This window comes from Belonocnema kinseyi, chromosome 3 (assembly GCF_010883055.1).
Source record: "Belonocnema kinseyi isolate 2016_QV_RU_SX_M_011 chromosome 3, B_treatae_v1, whole genome shotgun sequence".
Classification (NCBI taxonomy): domain Eukaryota; kingdom Metazoa; phylum Arthropoda; class Insecta; order Hymenoptera; family Cynipidae; genus Belonocnema; species Belonocnema kinseyi.
This window is the reverse complement of record NC_046659.1, coordinates 25503132-25512660: the sequence shown is the minus strand read 5'-3', so window position 1 is coordinate 25512660 and position 9529 is coordinate 25503132.

Genomic DNA, 9529 nt, shown 5'->3' with positions numbered 1-9529 from the left:
ATATAATTCATATATTTTATATTCTAGTCACAGGAAAAAAATAAGTTCAAAAGAAGCGCTGTTAGATGAACAATAAAAATACTTTTTTCGTACGCATGATTGTGACTAATATCAATTACAGCCCTCACTGTATACGTGAGTCTACAATCGAAGTAGCCGTTTACAATTTTTTATTTTTGTTATTTCTTTAAGTCAGAATGACACATCCACAATAGCAAAGAAATCTTGAGTGGTATCGCTACGCGCTTAAAGGTAAAAATGAAGAGTCGAAAAGGCTATGGGCATTAAAATTCAACAACAAAAAAACAGCTTTACCATTGGTATTGCGTGCCTGTCGTGTGCCCTACAACATTTTTAACGTCAGCAGTACGCGGTAAGAAGGCTTACATTAAAAAGTATCTCCACAGCAGTAGAAGTAATCTCTTAGATTAAATCCCTTTTTGTACCTAGGGCCAAAAATATGTTTCTGAATACCACAACTCAACCAAGAAATACAAAAATTTTAATCCCTTTGAAGTCAGCAAATTTAGCTACTTTTATTTACTGTTTTTCGTATAATAATGAGGCTTTTCAAAACATCCCATCGGCCATTTTACGATGTCAGGATTAATTTCCATACAGAAGGTTCCAGTGAGAAATAATTGTTTATCATAATTTTATATTTTGGTAAATGATGATATTTGAACAAAGCGAACATTTTAAGGTAAAGAGATGTATTTTTGTATACAATCCTAATAGATTTGGCAAATATTATGCTTTTGGAGCGCATTCTAACGCTTCAAACAAAAATTGTGTTTTTAATTTATTGGAGGTTACATCTGGCAGCTGCAATCAACTTTAAAATGGATTGGAATCTTATTATTGTCGCCGTCTCATGAGGATTAAAAAACGAAGGACAGAACCGGCATTCTTAGGGATTCAAAATTTGTAATACCTTTCAATGCAAAGATTCTTACCGGGTACATTGTTGCGAAGATCTTTTCAACGATAAGTAAATCTTCTTTTAATAGAAAGGTAAAAAATATGTTTTACTTTTCATAACATATCACTCGTAATCGACTGATGTTCAACAGTGTTATTTGTATTTGTTATTTTTAAAGAAAAGTCCCTAAGGCTAAATAGCCCTCTAAAGAACAAGAAAATACAAGGTCATAACAAATATGTGCAAGTACTGATCGTAGAGTAATTGATTGATCTTATAATTAAATATATAAACTAAACAAAATAAATAGAGTCGACATCAAAATTCGCATCGAATTATGTTAGATATTAAGGCATAATCATTTAAATTGAGTGTTTAATTAGTCTAGCTCGTGCGCACTTCAAGGTAGCGTGACTCTTATTGGGCGAGCCAGGATTTAAATCCGGTTTGTAGAACTTTCCGGTTTCATGAGTGTTTTGGTAGGTCAGAGTTACGTTGAATCTCAAATGTAATGATTAGAAGAAATGCCTGGTCTTATCCGTCTTAATCATTCGCGCCTTTTTTTGAAGTTATGTGAAGCAAGATTGGTGTTTTTTTAGGTTATGTCTTGAAGAATTCTTTAATTAGAATAAAGCGTAATTTTATGAGAAGAGAAGAGCTATTCTGTCGAATATTCGTGCGGGCTAATTTCAGAAATTGAATTCTGCGATGTTTATTTATAATAAATTGTTTAAGATGTTAATTTTGTTTGTCTAGTTGGTCACAATCAACATCATTAAAATATTGATTAATTTTTAAGATTGTGAAAAAAACGCTCTCTAGCTCCGCTGGGATATGAGCCCAGGTCCTTAAGATTGCCGGTCTGATGCTCTACCAACTAAGCTACGGAGAGACAAGAACACTTTCCTCACAATCTCCTTACAAGCAGAATGTCAACGTCATTCCTTATACTTGTAAGTTTTTTCTTTCTAAACATGAAATTCATATTTTTATTATTGATGTAGGTTTTTTGACCAGGGAAATTAATTAATTGTTTAAGATGTTAATTTTGTTTGTCTACTTGGTCATAATCAATATTATTAAAATATTGATTAATTTTTAAGATAGTAAAAAAACGCTCCCTAGTTCCACTGGGATATGAACCCATGTCCTTCAGATTGCCGGTCTGATGCTCTACCAACTGCTCATATCCCAGCGGAGCTAGAGAGCGTTTTTTTAACAATCTAAAAAATTAATCAATATTTTAATAATATTGATTATGACCAAGTAGACAAACAAAATTAACATCTTAAACAATTAATTAATTTCCCTGGTCAAAAAACCTACATCAATAATAAACATATGAATTTCATGTTTAGAAAGAAAAATCTTACAAGTATAAGGAATGACGTTGACATTCTGTTTGTAAGGCGCTTTGTGCATATGCTTTACCGTGTGATCTTTTCTGAATCAGAGAAATGTTCTTGAGTGGTATAGCAGTGGGAGAGTAGGAGACTAGTTATAGGTTCTCAGGGCTGAAAGATCAAACAAAGATGTCTTTCGGTAGAAAAGCTGGAATGTTAAAGATATGGCGAAGGGGTTATGCCTAATAGTGTTTTCACGTAACATTTATCCCAAGAAAATATTTTCAGATGAAGATCAGTCGTGACCTTAGGCTCTAACCTAAAGCACGGTCTTTCGAAGTTATTGCTCTTTATTTAAATACTTTATACGATATACTATATACTATATACTATATACTAATTACTATATACTATATGTCGTACTGTAAAAGATTGTTAGTGATTTTGTTTTGATATTTTTGTACTGATCTAATTTACTTTTTCCGGGCGATAATTAGTTATTTTAGTGCTTTTTTTGTACTATAATTTAGTGCTTTCTTGTACTATAATTTAGTGCAATAAATTTAACTATGCTCTGTAAAGTGTCTGCCTGTGCAACTTGAAGTTACCACGTGAAGTGAAAAGAACACGAAATGTCAATGGAGAGCCAAGTGAATGAAGTAGTGCTAGCTCAACAGAAGGAGGATGACCGAGGGATTCTTATGGCTAAGAATATGGATTCTTATGAGACAAACTTCACAATTTATAACATTCAAACGGTTCTTGGTAAGTAAAATTGTTTTTACACTTTTACTAATTACATTTTTTGTATAAAGTATGCATGAAAAGGAAATATCTGTAAGTTAATTTTTTCCTTTCGTTTTTTGTTAAAGATATGATTTGAAAAGAAAAAGCCAAAGAGTGTCTGGAAGCCGATGCTGTGCAATATAAAAGAATAAGGGGTCAAATAGTGTCGGATGGAAAAAAATAACCCGAGTAGATTTAGTAAAAAAGAGGGATCATTCTGATTCTATAACCGAATCAAGGGGTACAAAAAAGCAAAAGAAATCATTAAAAGACACATCTGGAAGACAAAAGCTATCGCGGGATCCTAGAAATAGTAATCCTAATAATAAAAAATTAGATGCTAGTATAGTTCTAGAGACAGACGATGACGAGACAGATTTTGAAGAAGACATTTTACCAAATTCTCAAATAAAGAAAATTAAAAACAAAAAATCAGAAGAAATAGTTCAGGAAAATAGAAGTAGAGAGCAGAAAAAGTGTGAAAATATTATACAGGAAAAATAAAACAAAAACTCAAAATTATATTGGCAAAAGAACATAAGGTTAGATTAAGAAAAATTTCAAAAATTAGAGAGGGAACTATAAAGAAGGAGCGACAATTGGAAAATGCTGAAATAGATAGATAGATAAACATTTATTTTTCGGTTTGCTGGTCTTAAAAAATTGACTTGCTTGTACTTGCATTTTTTACAGAATTTTCTTACAACTACTTTTTACAAAGTACCATCCATCCACACTTTATAACTAATCCGCTCGCTCCTATAGCCTAACCTCCCTCGCTGAACCTCGCCTCGCCTCGCACGCATTTCGCTCTTTTGTCGCTATGCTTCGCATTACCAGCCTCTGTTTTCGCGGCTAACCCCTAATACTTAACTACTATTTAAAATATCTACATTTCTCTTACATCTACTTCTTCTCCTATTTACAATCTTTGCTTTTCCATTCCTCTTCTTCCTTCCTTCTCTTCTTCTCTACCTTACTCAACACCCCCTTCACTCATGCTACTGCCCTTTTGTCACCCCTTTCATGCAACAATACCTCCATGCTTATCCCCTCCTTTCCACCTCTTTACATTCCTCCAACCAACGCTCCAATTTTGCATCCCCGTTTCCGCACAATTCACACATTCTCTTCTCTCTAGAAAGCCAGAACCTGCTATACTTCTCCATGCAACCACGCCTTATTTTCGCTATAAGTTCCTGACTTCCTTGCTCTCCTTTCTTACACGAATATTGCGCTCTCACCCTTGGCATAATCCACACATAGTTTCCGTTATACGTTGACTCTCTTATTCTCTGCTCTCCTTCTGCCTTCTCTTTCTCCATGCCATTCTTTTGAACCAACTCACATACCTTCCTTCCTCGTGCATTCTGCTAGCTTCATCCATCTGCAATCTGTTTGTTCTAAAATACCTTTCCCTTTCCACCTCCACCTTTGCACCACTACGTCTGTTCTCCTTCTCCCACCAACACTCCCTAACCAATTTACTTCCCCCCTCTTCCAAAAATTTCTCCTCATATTTACACGCTCGACTCTCTGTTATAATCCCTAAACTCGTTCTTGCTGTCTCCCTCCTGACAATATAGTTCGGCTTATTCCTTGCCAGCCCTAGTATCCACTTTACTTACCTCTCCTGTACCCTATTTACCTCATCACTTACCTTCCAACCCCACATCTCCACTCCGTAAAATAAGACACTCATCACTAGCGAATCAAACAATTTCTTTTTCCTTTCAAAATCATCCGCGAACAGTTTCTTCTCCAGCCCCCACACCTGCCTCATCACCACATTTGCCCTTCTCACTCTCTCTTTTATATGACCATCCACTCCCCCATTTCTTCGAAACAGGGAGCCCGGGTACACGAAATCTTTCACCTCCTGTACCGCTTTTCCCTTCTACTTCCACGCCCCCCCATCTCTCCCACCTCCTTTCCTAAACACCATAACCGTCGACTTGTCCGCATTTAAATCTAACCTATTCTTATACAAGTATCGTCTCAGCCTCTTCATCATCTCCTTTAAAGCCTCTTTGCTCTTTGCCAACAGCACTATGTCTTCTGTATATGCGATTGACCATATCCTGACTCCTCCTACCCTAACTCCTCCTACCCTAACTCCTCCTACCACTCCGGCCGCTAGCCTACTTTCCATATCCGCGACCAAAATTGCAGAAAGCGTTGGGCTAAGTAAGCACCCTTGCCACAATCCCCTATCCATCCAGAATTTTTCAGATTCCCTCCCCTCCTCTCACCCTATCTTTTGTCTCCTTATATACCTCCCTTACCCTCTCGATCAGGCCCCTCTTCACTCCCCTCTCTTCCATTCCCTCTCACAACCTGCCCCTATCCACTGACGGGAACGCGCTGTTTAGATCTACAAAAAACGCGTACACTTTGGACCCCTTTTTCTACCACGTGTTGCAAGACGTAAATATTGTCAATAGTGCTCCTTCTCTCTTTAAAGCACGCCTGCGTCTCCGGAAATATTCCTTTCCCCTCAACATCCTTTCGCAGCCTATCTACTAATACCATCGCGTATATTTTGTACGCAGTATTCATGAGTGTAAATCCTCTATAATTTTCCTGCCTCTCCTTATCCCCTTTCTTATACATTGGTACGATCAATCCCTCTCTCCACTCTCTTGGGAATTCCTCACTCCTCCATACTTTTTTTACTACCCCCTTCAGCATCTGCCTTGCCCCTTGTGTGTTAAACAGCCACGCTTCGTTCTCTACCCCGTCAATTCCTGCTGCCTTCGATTTTTTTCAATTTCCCTATCTGCTTCTCTATTTCATCGTCGTTCAGCTCCTCTTCATCTACCTCTCTTTTTCTTTTAATCCCCTTATCTCTCTTCCGAGTATCTGACCCCTGAAATGAATCCTTAAAAAGTTTCCTCCATTCGTCGCTTCTTATCTTCTCACTTATCCCCACCCTACGTTTCCCAAACCCATTAATTATCTTCCACACGTCCCCTTCTGTCTTAACACTTCTCAACTCCCCTTCCAGCTCTTTTTCTTTTTCGTGCTCTTTCTTCTTACACATCGCCCTAAACTCCTTTCTGATTTCTATGTACTCCTCCCTTTTCGCGGTTCTTTCCTTACACTTCCTGTACTTCTCTTTCACCTTTCATTTCATCATTTTACATTTCCTATCCCATCACAGCTTTACCATTCCTTTCTTCTTTTTCCTAAATACCTTCTTTTGCACACAACCTTTAACTTTCTCTTCTAGATACTCCCATATCTCGTCCACGGACTCCCCCTCAAAGCATACGTTGCCCAACTGCTCCTGATACTTCTCTATCGCCACTCTCGTCTACGTTACCCTCTCCCCGAACGACCCTCCTTCCACGCCCTGCCTTTCGCCCGGCTCCCCCTGTATCCACAAATTCAATAGCTGATGGTCTGATTCCACCCTTCCTTCCACTGCGAATTTCTCCGTCTCCTGAAACCCTTGCACATGCATAATCACGTAGTCTATCACCAATACGCCCCTCTCACTTACATACGTGTATTCTTCCTCTTCGTCCCCTTGTACAATACCATTCGCCACCGCCCACCCCTATGCTCCATCCAGTCTCTTAGAATCTCCTCTTTATTTATTTTTTTATCCTTCGATTTTCTTTCAAAGCTCTCCTTTTCCTGGTACAGGCCCCCTTCCCAACCCTCTTATCTTTACAGCCCTCTTTTGCACGCCCTCCCCCTCTCCCTCTCCATGAACTTCTTCCTCTAATCCATCCCCATTCCCTGTTGTTAATTCCCCCCCTAGCCCTTCCTTTCCTTTTTACTTTGACCGCCTCCTGTAGCCTCCACCTATACCCCCTTGTCAACTTTCGCTCTACTCTATCCCATTCCTTTCTCTCTACCCACGTCTCTATCCGTCCAATCACATCAAATTCCTGAATATACCTTCAGAAATCCTTAACTTTCTTCTTTACCCTGCTGCGTTCCAGTACAACACCTTAACATTCCTCCACTCTGCTTCACTCCCACCAACCTACTTCCCCCGAAACAAATACCCCTGCACTTCCTTCAACACCTCCTTCTCCTAGTCCCATACCCACATTTTCTCTTCTATTTTTATTTTCCGATACCCAGCTCTCCAATTCCACCACCGCCACTTCATTCTCCTTTCTCTCCTCCATCCTAACTTTCACTACCTTGCCTTTTACCCACCTCCGTCTGTCCCTTTATTCGGGGAACGGGGGGGGGGATGATCTACGTGTTCGTACGCTTTTTTCAAAGGAACTCTCTAGTGCGCTTTTATTAGGACTCTATTTGCTTTCCTTTTTCCTCTTTAAGAGATCCTCCTCCTCACTTGCACTGGACGCTCTCTCCCTTGCCTGATCGCTTCTTCCGCTCCGATTCTTACCCCTCCCTGACACGCTACTTGACACCGGGCCACGCACAATTGGCCGTCGTGTTCCTCTGGAAATTTCCTCCCCGTCTACTTCACTACCGGCACTTCCAGTACTCTCGCTGTCCACCTCCCACTCGTCCGTCAGTAACTGTAACCTATCCATACACAAAAGTACTCATTGCCGCCCCCAGATGACTCTTAAGGCTGCTGCCGCTTACCGCCCTAAAATTTAAGTTTCTTTGCTCTATTTCACCTCTCACATCCCTTTTAGCCACCCTTTTCTCACTCTTAACATCCCCCATCACTACAAGAACCACCCTTGCCTGCCATGAAAAAACAGAATAGAAGATTCGGCAGCAGATGGAGGGAAGCATTTCAGGAATAAAATGTCAAGGTAAAGTTAATTATATATGCGTATAAAATGTGATTTTTTAAAACACTATTTTTATACAAATTAAACATTGTTTTAAAATTATGATTTTTCTTTTTCCAGAAGTTCAAAATTGTGTCAAAACCAGTAGGTAGTGATGAGAGTGACAATTTAACCCCCCTTATCATCAAAATAGCAGAATGTAACCAGTATATTCGGAAATTCGATACAAACGGGCGAAAATTGACATTTAAAATTATACCTCCGGGAGAGAATAACCCGGTCCTTTGGTTGGAATTAGCCTTTTTACAGCTATATAATTATATAGTATAGTGGTGTGACGATACGGATTTAGTAGGTATTGTGTTCAGTTCAGCGTACCAGCAGGGAAAGGTCGCGTTAAACTGGTTAGTAAGGTCTTCAAAAGATCTATTTATAATATAGCAAATAAAGATAATACATGTCTACCACAGGCCATTGTCATTGGAATCGCAAATACGAATCGTCAGACCGCTCTGGTCGTCAGACCTGAGCTGATTGCTTTTCAAAAATACTTGGTAAAATCTCAAATAACATTAACGGTTTTTAACTTTAAAGATTTTGGGAAAGGGAGGGATAGGGCTATTTATGAGGGTGCTTCCGACATAATAGATACAGGCACAATGCAAGGTTCTGCTTGTTACAGTAAACCATCTTGCAAGGGCAATGCTAATGTTAATAAAGAAAATAATATTAAATGTGGGGACCGTCGACGGTACTTTTATGGAGACGAGTGTTTTAGGAAGCACCTATTTCCTAATTCACACTCAACCGGTAAGAGTATTTGTTCCGTATTGCAAATCTGCAATGGCTGCTCAAAGTTACTCAACTCTGTAAAGACCAAGAAAGGGGAGGTGCATAAGTGTGGTATCTCTTATTGTAATACCTGTAAGAAAATTTTTTCGATTAACCACTTTTGTTTTATGACACCCCTAGTCAAAAGCTAAAAAAGTAACTTACATCTTCTACGACTTTGAAATACAGCAATGTGACAAAGTCAAAGGAGATGAGTCTACAAATATTCACAAACCTAATCTCTCCGTAGCACAGCAGGTATGTGAAGATTGCATGACGGATCCGGATCCTAATGTTAAATATCAATGGTGTGATGTGCGCCAGTATATTTGCAATAAGAATTCTGTTGCTCAGTTTACCGAGTTTGCTATTCGCGATTTTAAGCATTTTGATGTGACTGTGTGCATTGCACATAATGCGAAAGGTTTCGATGCACAGTTTATCCTTAGAGAACTTATTAAAAACAGAGGAACTAATGAGCCACCGGAACTTATTTTAAGCGGTATCCTTTTACTTAAAGTAAAAAAACACGATTCATCGACAGCTTAAGTTATCTGTATATGCCATTAACTGATATGCCGGCTGCTTTCGGTTTAGAAGAAGCAAAGAAAGGTACTTTTCCGCATTTGTTCAATACACCGCAAAATGAAACATATATAGGTAATTAACCGCTGAACATTATCACTCCCCTGATACAATGCCCTTAGAGGAAAGAAAAGAATTTTACAAGTGGTATGAAGAATTAAACAAGAAAAATTACATTTTTTATTTTAAAAAGGAAATTATAAATTACTGTATAAACGATGTTGAAATTCGACGTACAGTCTGTCAAGTTAAAGCGTGGGTGGCTTTACTCGCAGTCGGTAAGGTGTATCGACATGATTTTGGTGTCAAAATATTAAGAAGAGCTCCCT